The sequence below is a fragment of the Sceloporus occidentalis genome, unplaced genomic scaffold, assembly GCF_023333645.1.
Source record: "Sceloporus occidentalis isolate IW3139 unplaced genomic scaffold, rSceOcc1.0.p SCAF_1, whole genome shotgun sequence".
NCBI classification, from domain to species: domain Eukaryota; kingdom Metazoa; phylum Chordata; class Lepidosauria; order Squamata; family Phrynosomatidae; genus Sceloporus; species Sceloporus occidentalis.
Window position 1 is genome coordinate 274,745,065 of NW_028316981.1, and position 20,507 is coordinate 274,765,571.

Sequence of the window (20,507 nt, forward strand, 5' to 3'; positions counted from 1 at the left end):
AGAGCAGATTTTTTTGTGGAGGGGATTCAAGTAGGAGGGGGAAATTACTTCTCATCCTCTTTTATAAACAAAGGTAGACTTTGGATCACAGTTGAATAGAAGAGCACAATTTAATATACAGTACATACTTTTACCTGTAATCCCTGTATTTTTTTATGCTGTGAGAAGCGTATGAGAGATATTTTGGCTCTTTTCACTTTTTGTTGGCAGAAATTTAAAATGTATCTAGAACAGTAGATTGTACGGCCCTCCATATGTTGTGTAATAGCTCCCAGCTTTCTACACTTTTGATTATGCTGGATAGAGATGCTGAGAGCTACAGTCCAAAAACATGTGGAAGGCTGCACAATTCCCATACCTGGTCAATTTTAAACATGGCTGTTTCAGTCTTTATGAGCACAAATACCAAAATATATGTAACCCACTCTTATACTTTCTGATCTGACCTGTTCATCAGTGGTTGCATTAATGGTTTTCATATATAACTTGATGTCTATGTATAGTTGCTACTTGTAGAAGAAGACTGCACAAATGTTTGAAGGCTCAAACCAACATAAAATTTTGATTAACTATAATTCCCTTTCACTTTGTTAGACTGGTACTTGAAAAGTAAAGATAGTTGGACATTGACTTGGTTAACTTTATCATTCTCTAGGTAGGATCCAGATTATATTTGTCTTTTCAGTGTTGACCATAAATTATTAGACTTATCTTATAAGTTATAAGAGCTGGTAACAGCATTTATAACTTAACTCTGTGTGTATCAAAACCATGTTACAATCAACATGTCCTCTAGTACGGTCAGGGTTGGGTTTGATTTTTTTTTTGACAGATGGTTATTAACATTCATCCTCCTACTAAAGAGATTTTTAAAAATCGACCCACACAGTTCCCAGCTCTTACAGTTTTTCAAGTGCATTACTTTCCCCCAACCACCCAACAAAATGAAATTCTGATATTTGCAGTCATTATCAAAGTCATTGCATCTAAATGAGACCTGTAATTATTTTTGATAGATTGTTTGTTTCAACTGGTGGATATTTCAGGTCAAGTTAATGAGTCTGAAGGTTATGATCTGTGATTGTTGTCTTGACATCCTCCATTTTTTGCATCTTTTGTTTTACATGTTTTGCATCTCCAGCCCGTTTTTGATTAGAAATAGGCTATATGCATGCACTTACTTTGGCAGTAGGACTGAAATTAGATATTTCCTAAAATCTTCCCACTAGACTTATTCATGGTTAAGGATTTACCTTGTTATCATTGTTCATTAGAGAGCCATCTTGGTGATGTCTATTATGATTTTAAATATCTTTTCCCTGTTTTACTGCATGCCATATAATGGTCATTTGAAACACCCTAAATTTCAAGTGAAGTTCACCATGGGGGCTGTGGTGCTGCTTTATACATCTATGGTGCTGCTATATATGCCTAAAACTGCTTTTGGAGTAGTTATGATTGTTTGGATGCCAGTCATGTAACTATTGGTTGATCTTATTCTCTCATTTATTTTTAACGCATTTAAATTGTGTTATTCTCAATAAATCTTCTGATATAATCCATTTTCAAGTACAGAAAGACTATTCCACTGTATCAAGTTTGAATTTTTTTTTATACTGCTGTACTTCAGTTCCTGGACATTGCTACTTTAACAGAAAGTTTGATACCAAAGGCAGAAATAACATGGAAAGAATAGCAATACGTTCCTCAACCACCAAAAGAAAGCAATTCCAACACGTTTCCTCAAACTTTTTCATCCAGAACTAATAAGATGCATGTCTGAAATGAAACAAGCAGGTCAGGCAAGCCATACCCAATAAATAAAAATATTGTTACCCTTCTTGTTACCACTTCCAGTTTGAGTTGAGAGGATGTTTCTTTCTTTTAGCAGCCTCCACTTTGCTTATGATTTATATTTTGGTGGTTAAATGTGTAGATCTATGCTTTTTTAACATGCTTGGGGGCTAGTGAGGCAGACTTATTTGCTTTCCCCTTTTCTCTGTTTTGCTGTTCACACAACAAAATCTGTAATCTAGAGGTAGTCTGGAGAGTGCTGCTGTTCACCTTGCCTCTTGTGAGCAGCCATAGACAGTTACAGCAGGGCCAGCTACAGCAGAGCCCCATTCTTTCCCAGTTCAAATTTTATTGCATTGTTTAGTGTGTTGTTACACTGCTACAACCTAACATCTTTGATTTTTGAATCCTCTGCCAACCTCAATGCTGCTGTTGCTGAAAGATTTCCAGTTACATGGAGAACAAGGAGAAAAAATTGGCTGGAGATATGACTTTGTAAAAAGGTCATAGGCTTTGTTAACTGAGGTATGCTTGTAATTTGATGATAGGCCAAGACTACTTATGTATATGTACCCCCCCAAAAATACTATTTTAATTAGGTTCCAAGTAACATTTTCTTCCTTGGAGTCATTTCCCTAACTATGTTCTTATAAATCAGGGAGAAGAAACTAGCCCAAGCCATCATAGACAGCAGTAAAGGATTTTGTGGCCTACAAAAATATTTCTAATCCAAAAACATTGTAATCCAGAAATATTTGAATAACAACAGCTGTCCACTCCTGATGCAAATGACCGCTCACATGCTAAGATGGTGGAGACAACATACACATGTGATGCTCAGGAATAGCAACAAGTGAAAGGAATTCAATCAGTCAAATCAGTGGGTTGCTATGTGGGAATAAGGAGCCAGCATAATATACTGCTGAGTATGAGTTGAGGCCAGGGTTCAGTTCCCAACTCAGCCATGAAACCCACTGGGTGACCTTGGGCAAGTCCCATGCTCTCAGCCTCAGGGGAAAGCAATGGCAAACCACCTTTGAACAAGTACTGCCAAGAAAACCCCATGATAGGTTTACCTTCAGGTTGCCATAAGTCAGAGATTACTTGGACACACAACACACACACAGCATGACAAGAAGTCCGAACTTGTGTGGGATGGGTTAAATACCAACAACATCTTCCAATGACTCTGAAAGGTGAAGAGGGAGGAAAACAATGATTCGAGGTATGGATATACGTTTTGTGTGAACAAGAGACTATGCTTGTCCCTCCACATTCACTGGAGTTAGGGACACAGGACCCCCGTGAATGTGGAAAAACCACAAATAACAAAAACACCTCTAAGAATCTCTAGGTCCTCCAGTGCAATCCTATGGTCAACATCTGCCAGACATTGACCATAGAACTGTGTTAGAGGAGCTACAAATGCCTAGCGGAGTGTCCTCTCCAGGAATCTCTAGGTCTTTCAGTGCGGCTTTTGGTTAAAGTTGACCATAGAGTTACGCTGGAGGATCTAGATATTCCTAGAGAGAACATATTAATAAAATCCATGGCTCGCAAAAGTCGAAGCCGCAAATGTGGAGGGACAAGTGTACTGTGAAAAAACGTGATACATAGGACCCGTTGCATTGTTACCAATGGAAGGAAGACTACTGACTTTTTAGATATTTTATTATGACCATCTTTAGAAATCAATACTGGTACTGGTTAAATATTAGATTTAGAAGTGGCAGATATTAGAAACACTGATACTCTGATACTAATATGTTTTATAAATCATATTTAACAGAAAAATAAATCTACAGCTATACCAATCAGGTTTATTTTTATGTATTATAAAATTCAGAGAGTTGCTGTATATGTTTTTTTAAATACATATAGAAATCTCAATTCAATTGCGGCCTTGAAGTGTGAAAAAACTAGTGTCTTATGGGCATTTTAACCTAGGTTAATATAATAAATATTTGATTCAATGGTGTATATACAGCTTACAGGTATGGATATACAGTAAGTCTGTGTGTGAACAAAATATGATACAAAGGACCAGTTGCATTGTTACCAATGTAAGGAAGTATACTGACTTTTTAGAAACATTATTATGACCATTTTTACAACCAATGATCAATGATGGGGGAGGGGAGACAGACAGAAATGCTTTTCAGCAGCCATCAAATGCTTTAAATTTAAACAAACATGCCATTCTTCCACATCTGCATGCAGGAAAAGGGACAGCATACAAAAGAAAGACCAGAACAACACTTTTCCTAAGGCCGATGAGTGTGAACACTTGCAGAGAACGTCACAGATGAAGCAGGTGGTCCCAGAAATTCTATGCAGCATAATGAAAAAAAGAACTGCAATGATTTCCCATTCATTGCCCATCTGTTGAATATTGTGATCTAACAACAAGGGAAGGCAAAGTTCTTACGAACAGTAGCAATATGTCTTCTCAGTTGTGTGAGCTCATAGCACCCCCTTCTTACATTTTCTGCATATGGAGCATTTTTCTGTGGAGAAGCATGAAATCTGAAACAGTAGGATTTTTGTTTAGTCTATATGAATTAGACCAATTTGTCTGTGATTTGGCATAAAGGAGCAGTTACTGCCAGGCTAGTATTTCGGTTGGAAGCTGATGGACTTGATCAGTCATTCCAAAGTGTAATGATGATCAGTCATTACAAAGCTGACAACTTTGTAATGACTGATACTGACCCTAACAAGCACTAGTTTTCTCATGAGCTTTGTATTGTGTGTCTTCAAGTCGTTTCTGACTATGGTGACGCTAAGGTGAACCTATCATAGGATTTTCTTGCCAAGATTTTCTTCACTTAAACAATTTTGCTAATGTTTTTTTTTAATTCTCTATACATTTTCAATCAGAAACTGCTTGAGACAAGAAAATGTGTAAGCTGAACTTTTAATTTTAAGTTAATTTATTTTATTCCAGTTAATGAAGTTTATTCCATAGTTCAAAGAAGCAACATTCCTGGTCGCAGAACATTACAGCTTTATAGAACAGATATCAGCAGTGTCCCTTATTTTGGACAAGTAATTTTGACGTTTATTTTGTACACATTATCCAGTGTTATTTTAATTTGTTGTCTGCTATATTTTACTATTTGAATGTTAAGATATATTAATATGTATTATGTTTAATTATTTTTGTAAAATGTACACCATAGGCAGGTTTATTTTATCTATTTTAATTGGTTGTATGTACAGCGCTGTGTAAATTTACAGTGCTTTATAAATAAAGCATAACAACAACAACAACAACAACCTTATTTATACTTCTTAGTGTGTGCAGTCACTGATAGAACAGATGAAGTATTAGCAGAATGGTACTGGAAGGAAAAGGCAGCTTTATGCCAACATTTTATCTCTAAGGCAGAAGTCCAGTGCCCACTTCCCAATGAACTCAATGGACCTTTATTGGAAGCAAACACACTTATAGAGCTGTAAATTGGCATTATGGACTTTTCAATGGTTCAGTGTTTTGATTTTTTTTCTTCTTTCTACAGCTGTTTGGCATGTAGTCTAATAGTTCAGCAACTTCTGGAGGGCCACACAGTTCCCTCCCTGACCTCAGTCTAGTTACTAGTCCTAATTCGAATAGACACATTAAATCTACTGACTGGTAAGATTTTACACAAATCACACTGATTCAGTGGGTTTACTTTAGCTGAAATTAGGAATTCAATTTAAGCCTTTTTGTCATTCTAACTGTTGATTAAAACTGTAAGGGAACAAAGACTACAACTCTAGGCATAACAAACTGTATTTACTGCCTTTGTTTTATGCTTTTGGAGAAATAACATCTTCTGAAAACCATCTCTGCAAAGCTATAGACCTGTCAGTGTGTAAGAAAACAAGGTTGGTCTGCTTGGATGTTGTGAGTCATCACAGCTTTTCCTGACTCCAGATTTTTCTATTGGAAGGGGTAAATGTGCAGTTATATGGATGTGACTCTCTATACTTGTTCATTATCTTCCTTGCTGCTTTTGGCACTGAAAACTTCCAAGACTGAGTACCTTCCCAAATGAAGCCCCAGTCCAGCTAGGCAGGTATTAAGCTCTGGATCAAAATGTTAATAAATATTTGCAGGCAATAAAAAAACAACCTTGAAGTACTATAACATGTTGACAAAAATTGCAGTTCATTTTCCCGTTGCACAAAACTGTAAGCATCAAAGTTTTCTCAAGCAATGATTTGCACCAAAGATCATTTTAAAAAAAAGAGCATTTACAGCTATGTAAGTGCTGGGAAAATGACATTTCCCCCAAAATATTTTTAGATCATGAAAAAATAAACAGAAACCCTGCATATATCCTTACCAATAATCCAGTTTTCTGGATAGGTGCATTACATTTCACTCACACTATCATTTAAATGAGGCATTTCTCTATACTAAAGCTTCAAGAGTTCAATGAGACTACATTCATCTCTTGTATGCATAGAACATAGGTAGGACTCATGTAGCCCTCCAGATGCTGCTGGATTGCAACTCCCAGCAGTCATTACCCTTAACTGCACTGGCTAGATCTGCTGGAAATTGCCCTTCAGCAGCATCTGAAAGGTTGCATTATTCTCGAATGTAGTTTTCTTAAGTTAGGCTATTTTGTTAGTAGCCTGTAATAAGCAGGTAGCTGAGTCAACAAGGAAGGGTTTAGTGACTGATGTGGTGCATTATAGGGAACATATTAAGCCTTAAATCCAACGACAATAAATGTCAGCTGCCCTGGGTTCCATACTGAAAGGCAGGATGTAAATAAATAGGAGAAGAGCTCTGCTGGATTAAAACAGAAGCTCATCTTGTCTTTCCCCCTCAGTAGCCAATGGAATCAACAAGGAGATGGGGACAACGGCCTACTCCTGCTGTCGCTCGTCCATGACTGATGGCCAAAGGTAGGTCCTTCAACTCAGGGGCCATTCAGACTACATTAAAAACCGGGTTTGAAAGCAATTCTTCCACGTGAAGTTCATATTGGGCCCGATTCCGTCACAATCCATGTCGGGGCTTGCACAAGGAAATGCCCCTTACCTGGGGTATCCAGATTTGGGCTAAAATCCATCTTTTCTCAAAAGACCCGGGTTACGCGAAATTTGAACTTGCCCTCGATCATAATCGGGGAAAATTTAGGGAGGGATTAGGGTCAGGGGGCTGGCAAAGGTCGGAGCATTCCCTCCCATCATCAGAAGGGAGGGGGGAGGAGGAGGAGGAGGAAAGAGCCGAAAAAAGGGGAATCTGGATGCAAAGGGTAACAGGAGGAAAGGGGGAAATCAAGGGTGACTTTTGGGCTGCAGAGAGCTGTTAGAGAGAGGTGGGGGTGGAAGTGATGAAGGAGGAGGAGGAGGAGAAAGGGGCCATGGGAGGAAGGGAGCCATGGAGGGGATCCTAAAATGGAGGAGGAGGAGGATGTAGGAGCTGGGGGAAAGGGCCAATGGGCATCCATGAGGAAGGAGAGGGTCTGAAGGAAGGAGGAGGAGGAGGATTTCCACGGGGAATTGGGTTGCAGGGCTACGCTGAGGCAAAAATCAAGGTCTCTACCCAGATCCCCCCCCCGGGGGTGGTGGACCTATTAGGATGGTCCACCCTTGAAGGCTAATGGAACCCAAAAGGTTCCAGGAAGCCCTAGAGGGACACATGGTTGGAAGTGACGGCGATTCTGTTGATGCCCTGATTGGTATCTGGAATACCGGTCTCTCGAGGGCTATACACAGTATCGCTCCCAAGCGCCCTCTCAGACCTGCTTCCAAACGTAAGCCCTGGTATACGGAAGATCTCCGGGCAAGGAAGCGGGAGCTGCGACGGCTAGAGTACCGTTGGCGGAAACACCGTCGCTTACACGACAAGACTCTCCTAGCCCAACTGTTAGAGGACTACGGAGAGGCGATACGAGCAGCAAAGAATTCATTCTATGGTGCTCGCATCGCGTCCGCGGAGTCGCGTCCAGCAGAGTTGTTCAGGGTAGTCAGGGAGCTAACTCAGCTCCCTCCTGCCCTGAACCAGATCCTTGAACCTTCTAAGGCCTGCTGCGACCAATTTAATAACTTCTTCGCGGATAAAACTTCTCGGATAAGCGAAGGTCTTAACGCCGACATTCAAGCAGAACCTAGGGTAGAGGCATCCAGAGCCTCCGTGGACTTAGTTAGACTGGATCGGTTTGAGTTGGTAAGTACCGATGATGTGGACAAGATCCTCGGAAGTGTTCGGAAGACAACCTGTTCTCTCGATCCCTGTTCCCCATGGCTAGCAGCCCAGGGGGGACCGGCTGTGACTTCTTTGTTACGCCGGATTATTAATACATCTTTGAGGGAAGGGCATTTTCCATCGGATCTTAAATTGGCCATTGTAAAACCTTTATTAAAAAAGCCCTCCCTCGACCCCCTGGTATATAATAATTATCGGCCAGTTTCACTGCTGCCATTTTTGGGGAAGGTGATCGAGAGGGCGGTTGCACTCCAGCTTCAGGTGGTCTTGGATGAAACGGATTATCTGGACCCATTTCAAACTGGCTTTTGGGCGGGTTACGGGGTTGAGACGGCCATGGTCGCCTTGGTCGATGATCTCCGTCTGGGCATCGACAGGGGAAGCGTGTCCCTGTTGGTGCTCTTGGACATCTCAGCGGCTTTCGATACCATAGACCATGGTATCCTTCTGGGGCGTCTAGCAGAGGTAGGAGTCGGTGGCACTGCGCTCCAGTGGTTCCGCTCCTATCTCTCTGGAAGGTCCCAGATGGTGCAGCTGGGAGACGTGTGCTCCGATGAGAGGGCCCTTAAAACTGGGGTCCCTCAAGGAGCCATTCTGTCTCCTATGCTATTTAACATTTACATGAAACCGCTGGGAGAGATTATCCGGAGACATGGGGCGCGGGGTTATCAGTACGCTGATGACACCCAAATAATCTTCTCTATGTCTCCGACTGATGCAGTGACTGAGGATGGCGTCTCTCCTCTCGTGGCCTGTCTGGAGTCAGTAATGGGCTGGATGAGGGAAAACCGACTCAAGCTGAATCCAGAGAAAACGGAGGTACACGTGATAGGTTCCCCTGGTCCAGGAATGGCGGTGGTTCCACCTGTCCTGAACGGGGTCACGCTCCCTGTGAAGGACTCCGTGCGCAGTCTGGGGGTGCTTCTTGACTCGTCCCTTCACCTGACCGCTCAGGTGAATGCGACGGTCAAGAGCACCTGTCATCAGCTTCGGCTCATTCGCCAGCTGCGCCCATACCTGGCCCAGAGGGACCTTGAAACTGTGGTACATGCTCTGGTAACCTCGAGACTGGATTTCTGCAATGTACTCTACATGGGGCAACCCTTATACCAAACCCGGAAGCTACAAATGGTGCAGAACATGGCAGCCAGGCTGGTCACTGGTACTTCCAGGGCCAGCCATATAACTCCGGTATTAAAAGATCTCCATTGGCTGCCCATTCGCTTCCGGGCGCAATATAAGGTGTTGGTGATGACCTATAAAGCCCTAAATGGCTTGGGCCCAGGATACCTGAAGGACCGTCTCTCCCCATACATTCCGCCCCGCACCCTCAGAACATCTGGGCAGCAATTATTTAGGGTTCCCGGGGCGAGGTTTGTCTCCACTACTAGGAGGACATTTTCCATCGCCGCCCCGGCCCTTTGGAACACGCTGCCCATAGAGCTCCGCTCAGCCACCTCCCTGGCCCAATTTAGACGGGATTTAAAGACCTTCCTGTTTGGGATTGCATTCCCTGATTAAAGTCCTCTGGGCCTCCTTCCTCCACACTGGCAAAAAGGATTGGCTAACCCGGGGCTTTTCTGTCTTTGTTTTTATGAAATTGTGTATGAATTTTATTAGCTTGTTGTAATGTTTTTAATCTGTTGTGAACCGCCCTGATCTATTGGAAGGGCGGTATATAAATAAAAATTTTATTTATTATTTATTATGTAGGGAAACCAGGCTGCTTGTTCTACTTTCATTTCCTCTTGCTCCTGGATTATTGTCAGAGGGAGGTGGGTGGTGGTGGAGAAAGCTCAAAGGGAGGTGAGGGTTGGAAGGAAGGAGGATTGCCCAGGGAAGTAGGGCTGTGGGTCCAAGCTGGGGGATGTAGGGAAATCAGCCTCTTTTGACAATTTATGCGCATTAGTTTTTGGGTGCTTGCTTGTTCTACTTTCCTGTTGCTCCTGGATTATTATTATTATTATTATTATTATTATTATTATTATTTGTGTTATATGAGGATGCTACAGGAATGCCTGCGCTGCATTTCTCTTTTATTCCCAATTCATTCCATGGGTCTACTTTAGTTGGAACTGACAGGTCATTCTCTCTCAGCCTCAGTGGAAGGCAATGGCAAAGCCCCTCTGAAGAGAATGTAGCAAGAGGAAAAGAGTCAGTTCAGTTCAGGTCAAAGGCAGGGCATGAACGGAGCTCACATCAGACACTCTCCCCCCCCCCCCCTTTTCATATTTTTTAAAATCATTTTTGACCAAATATGCACATGATTTTTTTTCTTGAGGCAGATAGAGCAGGGCTAGCGGCTTGTGCACTTTCCCTTTCATCTGCTCGCTTCCAGCAAAGGGGAAATGTTGCAAATGCAAATGTTACAAATGTTGCAAAGGGCTAGACTTACAATTCGAATGTTACATTTTTTGCGCTTGTCAATTAGACAAAACGATACATGCTTTTGCTGCTGAATTCACAGGCAGCCCTGAATTGCTTTTAAATGAAAAAAAAAAAAAGAATGCATGGCAATTGCATCCTTTTCTGGCATTTCCGAGGTGAGGAATTTATTATTATCATTATTATTATTATTACATGTGTAAGAGGCATTCTGGGGGGCAAGGAGTGGGGTATGCATTAGCTTGCATGGGATTGAAAATGGGGACAGGGGCATATCTGACCCAAATGCCCATGCATACATACAACACACAAAAAAGAGGTTTTTTAAAAATTGACACTTTGGGGCATTTTGTGCATGGCTCTTTAAAAAAAGGAGGGGGAGGACACTTCCAATGCCCCTGCAAAACGTCACCATGATGATCGCTTGATTGACAGCAGGCACCTTCACAACAGGCACAGAATGCATTTGATTTAAAATGCCCCTCTTTTGTAGTGGGCACTTGCTAACGGAGAAATTCAGGGGAGGGGCATCCGAATCAGCCCAGTTCCTTCCAGATCTTTGATGCCAGTCTGAATGGGGCCAGTGCACTTTGGTTTCTCTTGCCAGAATGCTAAAATCTGCCCAGGAACCAGGGAGGGGAAAGATGTTCAACCACCAGCTACATCACAAGCAAATGTGTACAGAAAGCAACACAAGGGATACAAACCTATGCAAGAAAAATATCTGGAAAAGCTAAACAGTAAGATTTTTGTAGCCAAAAATAATCTAATTTAAACTCCCTCCTCTCCAAGGAGGAATAACAATTTTTTTTAAATGGCAAGGGAATTGAATAGGTCTTCACCCTCCAATATCATTTAGATGCCTTTCTTTCTTCCATGGTGCAATCCAAGGATATTCCCAGCCCAGGTTAAAACAAAACAGAGCTGAAAACCAAAATTAATAAGAGCAATTCTCTTAAAATAACAAGCCCAGACCCCAGCCTGTCCTGGGGGGACTTGCACTCCCTCGGACAGACCAGGTTCGTAGCAGGGGGCTGCTCTGAGACCCAGCCCTGCTCCCAGAAAGCCAGGTGGGCCAGGAGTGGCCAGGAGCACCTTTGCCCACCTTCGACTGTTGTGCCAACTGTGCCCTTTCCTGGGGAAGAAAGATCTGGCAACCGTGGTTTATTCCTTAGTTACCTCCTGGTTAGACTACTATAATGCATCCTATCCTACATGAGGCTGCCCTTAAAAATTGATCAGAAGCTGCATCTAGAGCAAAATACAACAGCCAGACTAGAGTTTGGCATGCAGATTAGTGGTCTCAATGGATGCAAGCTCCAGGAAAAGGTAATTCCAGCTCAACATTTGGAAGACCTTCCTTTGGAGGTCTTTCAACAGAATCTGGGTGGCCATCTGTCCCAGGGAGGAGGGCTTGGATGGTGTCTTCCTGCATGAAATCATGGGTCTGGGCTGGATGTCCCTTTGGGGTCCCTGTTCCAAATCTGGGCTTCTAAAAGGAGGAGGAGGGGAGGCGGAGATGGAGCCTGGAAGAAGCACCACTTGGGCTGCTCCTTCTGGCTCAGAGCTGCTTGCGCTGCAGAGGAGAAAGAAGACGAGGAAGAGGGCATCTCTGCTGCTTTCTCCCTTCTGGTCCTCAGGCGGCATGGAAGAAGGTGGAGGTGAGCTGGTCCTCAGGGGGGTCCCTGGCCTAGTGGAGATCCGGGGGGGGGGGGGGGGCTCAAGCTCCTGAGGCTGAGAAAAGAGGAAGAGGAGGAAGATGAAGAAGAAGATGCGGAGCGCCTCAGCCTGCCTCTGTTGGGGAGCGGCAGCTGCAGCAAAGACGATGCCTCCCAAGGAGACCAAAGAAGAGGAAGAGGGAAATCCAGGTACCTTTCCTATTTAGGGAGGAAGAAAGGAAAGGTTTAATGGGGGACATACCTCCCCCAGATGTGCCTAAATGGGCGGGGTAAGATTTAATGGTGTCCAAAGATGGGAGATAGACCCCCCCTCCCATCCCAGATGTGCCAACATTGGGGAGAGCAATGGAGGCATCTCTCCCCATTGTCTTTGTGGACAATGAAATCCCTATGGATTGCATTGGGTTTTCTTATTATACAAGGCTTTGGGCATAGAGCCCATCATGGCAACAGGTATCCTTAGGTGGTGTCCCATACAAGGACTAGCCAGGGCTGTCCCTGCTTAGCTTCCAAGACCAGACAGAGTCTGGTGCCTTCAAGGTGTGTGTGTGTATGTGCCTTCAAGTCACGGCTCAACATATGGCTTGACTTATGGCGGCCCTATGGATTTCACTGGGTTTTTGTAGGCTAGGGTTTGGCCAGTTCCTTCCTCTCAAATAGAGCCTACAGCTGCCGGGATTCCTTGATGGTCTCCCATCTGAGGACTAACCCAGGCTGCTCCTGCTTAGCTTCCAAGATCCATCATGATCTGGTGCCTTCAAGGTGTGTGCATGTGCCTTCAAGTCATGGCTTGACTTATGGCGACTCTATGTGAGGGAGAGAATAGGCTGGCCAGACAACAGAGGGGAGACATGATCATAACGGCAAGCGAGTGAAATAATGCGTGCAGCTAAATGCTGAACAGAAATTAATGGGTGGAGGTGAGAGAGAGGAAGCCCTGCCAGGAGGAGGTTACAGTAATCTAGTCATGAGACCACTAGGGCATGGACCAGTGTTTTTGTGGTAGAAGCTGAGAGGTATGGACGGATTTTGGCAATATTATAAAGAAAAAATCTACAGACCTTGGCTGTAGTCTGGATCTGGGGGGTAAATGACAGTCAAAAATGAAACCAAGACTGCGGGCTTCCTGGACCGGCTGGATAGAGATGTTATTGACAGAAATAGAAAAGGAGTAGTGAAGGGTGGGCTTAGGTGGGAAAACAAGAAGCTCGGTCTTGGACATAATGAGCTTCAGACGCAGATAGTGCATCCAGTGGGAGACAGCTGTTAAACAGGATGACACTTGCTGCTCTAGCTCTGGTGAAAGATAAGGGGTGGAAAGGTACAGCTGGGTATCGTCAGTGTATAAATGGTAGGAGAAACCAAAAGAACTAATAAGTTAGCCAAGGGAGAGTGTGTATAAAGAGAACAAAAGGGGACCCAAAACAGAGTCCTAAGGAACTCCAACAAATAAGGGGACAGAGGACGAGGTCTGACCACCTGAGACCACTGTAAAAGATCTATCTGACAGGTAAGATGTGAACCAGTCGAGAACAAGGCCCGAGAAACCAAGGTCAGAGAGTACGTCTATTAGGAGACAGTGGTCCACGGTATCGAAGGCCGCAGACAGATCGAGAAGGACAAGGATAGAGTAGAGGCCATTCGCCTTGGCCCGCAAAAGATCATTCGAGATCTTAGTGAGGGCCGTCTCTGTGGAGTTCCGTGGGCGAAAACCAGACTGGAAGGGATCCAGGATGGAGTTGATTTCAAGAAACTCAAGACAGCGTGAATAGACAACTCTTTCCAACACCTTAGAGAGAAAAGGAAGAAGAGAGATTGGGCGATAGCTAGCCAAGGAAGAAGGGTCGAGAGAGGGTTTTTTCAGAATAGGGAAAACTAAGGCATGTTTGAAGACCGAGGGGAAGCAACCCGAAGAGAAAGAGAGATTAAAGATATAGAGGAGGGAGGGTAACAGAGAAGGGGCTATAGAGATTTGAAGACGAGAAGGGATTGGATCAAGAGAACAGGTGGTAGGTTTGGATGAGTTCAGCAGTGAAGAGAGTTTTTTCAAAGAAACAGGAGGAAACACAGAGAGTTTATTGATAGGAGGGGTGAGGAGATTAATGGTGGGAGCCAAATCAGGGAGAGTTAACTCAGAACGAATAGTGGTGATTTTTTTAATGAAATAATTAGTGAAGTCGGAGGGAGAAAATAATAGAGAGACGGTGGGAGGAGAGGGTTTTAACAGTGTGTTGAAACAGGAGAACAAACGCTGCGGGCGCCTCTCGTTGGCGCAGATCAATGATTTAAAGTAGTCTTGTTTTGCCATCGACAGGGTGCGCGAAAAAGATAAAAGAATAAATTTATAGTGGATAAAGCCGGCACTATACCTGATCCCCATGTCCCCATCAAAAAACATACTGCACATGGGATGAATAAACTTCTTCACATGCTCACTTTGAATGTGCAGGGTGATTTTTTAAACAAGGTGCAACTTTTTAACATATTCAGAAAACCACTACCTACCTCTCTTTGCACTAATACAGTGTTGTACTATGTTCTATTTCTGGATGTTTAAACTGGATTTGATTTAGTCTTAGATGCTTCCATCAGAGCAGACGTTTGACTTGCATGATGAACCCCGGTCATCTTGCCAAAGTTCCATCAAAATCATCTAGTTCAGCTTTCTTCACGCTGCTGCTTCCTGAATGTTTTGGCTTTCAATCTACTTGACTGTTTGGTATTGGCTGGGTTAGCTAGGGCTGATAAGGGGTTGTTCTTCAAAACATCTGGGGGAAATCAGGACAGGGAAGGCTGACCTAACCCAGCTTTGTGGTCTTAAGAGCTCGTTCTGATAGTGAAATGCATTCTTATTTATTTATTATAGGATTAACAAACCATTCCAGTCTGGGCCTAGACCAGTTGTTCTCCAAACTTTGGTCCTCCAGCTGTTCAGCTCCTAGAATTCCTGACTGTTGGCCAAGCTGGCTAGGGCTTCTGCGAGCCAAAATCCAAAACACCTGGAGGACCAAAGTTTGGGAATCACTGATCTAATACTATCTGGAGGACCTTATTTTCAGGTACAGGCCTGCCTGGGTTTTCCAATCTTCTGGGAGGTCCTTCTCTCAATTTCACCATGCTCACAGGCATGTCTGGCAGGAACATGGGAGGAGGGCTTCTTGGTGGCTGCTCTCAGGCTCTGGAACTCCTTTAGTAGGAAGGCTAGATTCTTCCTTCTTGTTGTCTTTACATGAACAAGTTAAGTTTGGTTTTCTTAAATTCTGAGAAGCTTTTGAACACAGATTGTTTTATAAGAAAAGGATTCCTAACAGTGTGCCATACTATTTCTATTGGTCTTATCACACGAGGGGTTTTGCAGCTCAGATCCGGAGTCACTGCGGGTATTCACATAACGTGATGTATTATCAGACATGATTGCTTTCTATGGGGGGTGTTCTGAGGCGGAAACACAGTCAATTTTTGGTAACAAGCGAATTCACAAAAATTGTTTCCATGCTCACTTCGATTTCACTTGGAATTTGTCTGGTGTGGAAGATCACCCAGATCTCACCTCCAGTGACCCCCTGCCACCTGTCTCATCATCCCCTGCCTCCTACTTCACCCCGATCTCACCCACAGTGACCCCCTGCCACCTGTTCCATCATCCCCTGCTTCCTCCTTCATCCCGATCCCATCCCCTCTGCCACCCTACCACTTGTCTCATCATCTCCTGCCTACTTTTCCATCCCGATCTCACCCCCAGTGACCCCCTGCAACCTGTCTCATCATCCCCTGCCTCCTCCTTCACCCTGATCTCACCCACTCTGGCACCCTGCCACCTGTCCCATCATCCCCATGTGATGGGGCTGAGAGAGAGTGCAAGGGGGCTGCTCCCTCTCTCGCCTCCATTGCCTTGAGGAGGCTCAGCTGTCCCATCCCCATTGTGATGGGTCTGAGAGAGAGAGCAAAGGGGGGGCCTGATCCCTCTCTCGGCCCCATTACCTTGAGGAGGCTCAGCTGACCCATCCCCATTGCGATGGGGCTGAGAGAGAAAGCAAAGGGGTGCCAGCTCCCTCTCTCGGCCCCATTGCCTTGAGGAGGCTCAGCTGACCCATCCCCATTGCCATGGTGCTGAGAGAGAGAGCAAAGGGGGCTGCTTACTCTCTCGGCCCCATTGCCTTGAGGAGGCTCAGCTGACCCATCCCCATTGTGATGGGGCTGAGAGAGAGAGCAAAGGTTGGGCTGCTCCCTCTCTTGGCACCATTGCCATTGAGGAGGCTCAGCTGACCCATCCCCATTGCGATGGGGCTGAGAGAAAGCAAAGGGACACCAGCTTCCTCTGTCGGCCCCATTGCCTTTGAGGAGGCTCAGCTGACCCATCCCCATTGCGATGGGGTTGAGAGAGAATGCAAAGGGGCACCTGCTCCCTCTCTCGGCCCCATTGTCTTTGAAGAGGCTCAGCTCACCCATCCCCATTTCAATGGGGCTGAGAGAGAGAACAGGGGGAGTGATCCCCCTTTCAGTCCCATTGCCTTTGAGGAGGCTCAGATGGTTCAGCCCCATTGCAAAGTGGGAAGAGAGGAAGCAAGCAGGCACCCACTGGCTGTGGCAGAGGGGTGCGGGGAAACGAGATCGCCATAGCGGCTTGCAAGCAGGGATCGGATTGCAGAACCTGGCAGCCCCTGCCGCCTGGCTCAGTGCTCCCGGACTGAGGGAAGCCCCCTGCTAGTTCCAAGGGCAAAGCTTGAGGGGGGAGTGCAAAAGAAGGAGGTGAGGAAAGTGAAGAGGGGGTATGGAAAGGAGCATGGGGGAATGGAGGGAGAAGGGGACTTGAATCAGAACCAATCACCCATAAATTCAAATGGATGATTGTATTTATATATACTATATGACAATTCCATAACTAACCTACCTCACAAAACACAAACACAAACCATCTTAACTCTCATAAGACTACCACAAAAACTTCAGAGGAATGATCCTTGATTCCCCTAACTATATATAACAGTCAATTATGAGCCAGTCTATTGTTCCGCTTGTCAATTGGGGCAGCTGTCTCGAACTGCACAGATTCATGCACTTGCAATACCATGAGCCTCCTCGGCCGTCCGGATTGTCTCGCCACAACAGTAAGTCAGTTTCAATAGCCTCGAATCCTTGCCCTTTTCCGTGGTTCCTCTTTAGTGGTCATCCCCCAAGCAGCCGTTTTGCAAGCTTGAACCCTGAAGCTTCTCCGTGGTTCCTGGACCGTAGGCATCCCCTGGTCAGCAATTTTGCATGCTTGATTCCTTGCGCTTTTTTCATGGTTCCTGTTTAGTGGTCATCCCCTGAGCAGTCGTTTTGCAAGCTTGAACCCTGAGGCTTCTCCGTGGTTCCTGGACTGTTGGCATTTCCTGGTCAGCCATTTTGTTCATTTGTTTCCGTGCGCTTTTCCGCGGTTCCTTAACTGTGGCCATCCTCTGAGTAGCCATTTTGTAAGCTTGGATCCTGAGACTTCTCTGTGGTTCCTGGACCGTTGGCACTTCCTGGTCAGCCATTTTGTTCTCCTGTTTCCTTGCGCTTTTCCGCAGTTCCTTGACTGTGGCCATCCTCTGAGTAGCCAATTTGTAAGCTTGGATCCTGAGACTTCTCTGTGGTTCCTGGACCGTTGGCATTTCCTGGTCAGCCATTTTGTTCTCTTGTTTCCTTGCGCTTTTCCGCGGTTCCTTGACTGTGGCCATCCTCTGAGTAGCCATTTTGTAAGCTTGGATTCTGAGAATTCTCTGTAGTTCCTGGACCGTTGGCACTTCCTGGTCAGCCATTTTGTTCATTTGTTTCCGTGCGCTTTTCCGCGGTTCCTTAACTGTGGCCATCCTCTTGAGTAGCCATTTTGTAAGCTTGGATCCTGAGACTTCTCTGTAGTTCCTGGACCGTTGGCACTTCCTGGTCAGCCATTTTGTTCTCTTGTTTCCTTGCGCTTTTCCGCGGTTCCTTGACTGTGGCCATCCTCTGAGTAGTCATTTGGTCAGCTAGGATCCTGAGACTTCTCTGTGGTTCCTGGACCGTTGGCACTTCCTGGTCAGCCATTTTGTTCACTTGTTTCCTTGCCCTTTTCTGCGGTTCCTTGACTGTGGCCATCCTCTGAGTAGCTGTTTTGTCAGCTTGGATCCTGAGACTTCTCTGTGGTTCCTGGAACATTGGCATCCCCTGGAGAAACTTTTTGTTCAATTCCTTCCATGCCCCTTGCCATGGTTCCTCGACTGTGGCCATCCTCTCTTCAAGGGTCAACTGAGCAGCCATTTCGTACTCTTGAAAAGTTGAGATTCTCTGACGATCCTGTTCAGCAGCCATCCACAGCTCTTCACAGCTCTTGTATTCTGGGCCACATAGGCCACAATCAGGCAGACCACAGGGGGCTGAGAGAGAAAGCAAAGGGACACCAGCTCCCTCTCTCGGCCCCATTGCCTTTGAGGAGGCTCAGCTGACCCATCCCCATTGCGATGGGGCTGAGAAAGCAGAGGGGCACCTGCTCCCTCTCTCGGCCCCATTGTCTTTGAAGAGGCTCAGCTCACCCATCCCCATTGCAATGGGGCTGAGAGAGAGAACGGGGGGGGGGGGGGTGATCCCCATCTCAGTCCCATTGCCTTTGAGGAGGCTCAGATGGTTCAGCCCCACTGCAAAGTGGGAAGAGAGGAAGCAAGCAAGCACCCACCCGCCGTGCCAGAGGGGTGCAGGGAAAAGAGATCGCCATGGCAGCTTACCAGCAAGGAGAGGATTGCGGAGCCTGGCAGCCCCTGCCCCCTGGTCAGTGCTCCCGGAGTGAGGGAAGCCCCGTTAGTTCTGACGGCAAAGCTTGAGGGGGGAGTGCAAAAGAAGGAGGTGAGGAAAGTGAAGAGGGGGTATGGAAAGGAGCATGGGGGAATGGAGGGAGAAGGGGACTTGAATCAGAACCAATCACCCATAAATTCAAATGGATGATTGTATTTATATATACTATATGACAATTCCATAACTAACCTACCTCATAAAACACAAACACAAACCATCTTAACTCTCATAAGACTACCACAAAAACTTCAGAGGAATGATCCTTGATTCCCCTAACTATATATAACAGTCAATTATGAGCCAGTCTATTGTTCCGCTTGTCAATTGGGGCAGCTGTCTCGAACTGCACAGATTCATGCACTTGCAATACCATGAGCCTCCTCGGCCGTCCGGATTGTCTCGCCACAACAGTAAGTCAGTTTCAATAGCCTCGAATACTTGCCCTTTTCCGTGGTTCCTCTTTAGTGGTCATCCCCCAAGCAGCCGTTTTGCAAGCTTGAACCCTGAAGCTTCTCCGTGGTTCCTGGACCGTAGGCATCCCCTGGTCAGCAATTTTGCATGCTTGATTCCTTGCGCTTTTTTCATGGTTCCTGTTTAGTGGTCATCCCCTGAGCAGTCTTTTTGCAAGCTTGAACCCTGAGGCTTCTCCGTGGTTCCTGGACTGTTGGCATTTCCTGGTCAGCAATTTTGTTCGCTTGTTTCCTTGCGCTTTTCCGCGGTTCCTTGACTGTGGCCATCTTCTGAGTAGCCATTTTGTCAGCTTGAACCCTGAGGCTTCTCCGTGGTTCCTGGACTGTTGGCATTTCCTGGTCAGCAATTTTGTTCGCTTGTTTCCTTGCGCTTTTCCGCGGTTCCTTGACTGTGGCCATCCTCTGAGTAGCCAATTTGTAAGCTTGGATCCTGAGACTTCTCTGTGGTTCCTGGACCGTTGGCATTTCCTGGTCAGCCATTTTGTTCAATTGTTTCCTTGCGCTTTTCCACGTTTCCTTGACTGTGGCCATCCTCTGAGTAGCCATTTTGTAAGCTTGGATTCTGAGAATTCTCTGTAGTTACTGGACCGTTGGCACTTCCTGGTCAACCATTTTGTTAATTTGTTTCCGTGCGCTTTTCCGCGGTTCCTTAACTGTAGCCATCCTCTTGAGTAGCCATTTTGTAAGCTTGGATCCTGAGACTTCTCTGTAGTTCCTGGACCGTTGGCACTTCCTGGTCTGCCATTTTGTTCTCTTGTTTCCTTGCGCTTTTCCGCGGTTCCTTGACTGTGGCCATCCTCTGAGTAGCCATTTTGTAAGCTTGGATCCTGAGACTTCTCTGTGGTTCCTGGACCGTTGGCATTTCCTGGTCAGCCATTTTGTTCTCTTGTTTCCTTGCGCTTTTCCGCGGTTCCTTGACTGTGGCCATCCTCTGAGTAGCCATTTTGTCATCTTGGATCCTGAGACTTCTCTGTGGTTCCTGGACCGTTGGCACTTCCTGGTCAGCCATTTTGTTCTCCTGTTTCCTTGCGCTTTTCCGCAGTTCCTTGACTGTGGCCATCCTCTGAGTAGCCAATTTGTAAGCTTGGATCCTGAGACTTCTCTGTGGTTCCTGGACCGTTGGCATTTCCTGGTCAGCCATTTTGTTCGCTTGTTTCCTTGCGCTTTTCCACTGTTCCTTGA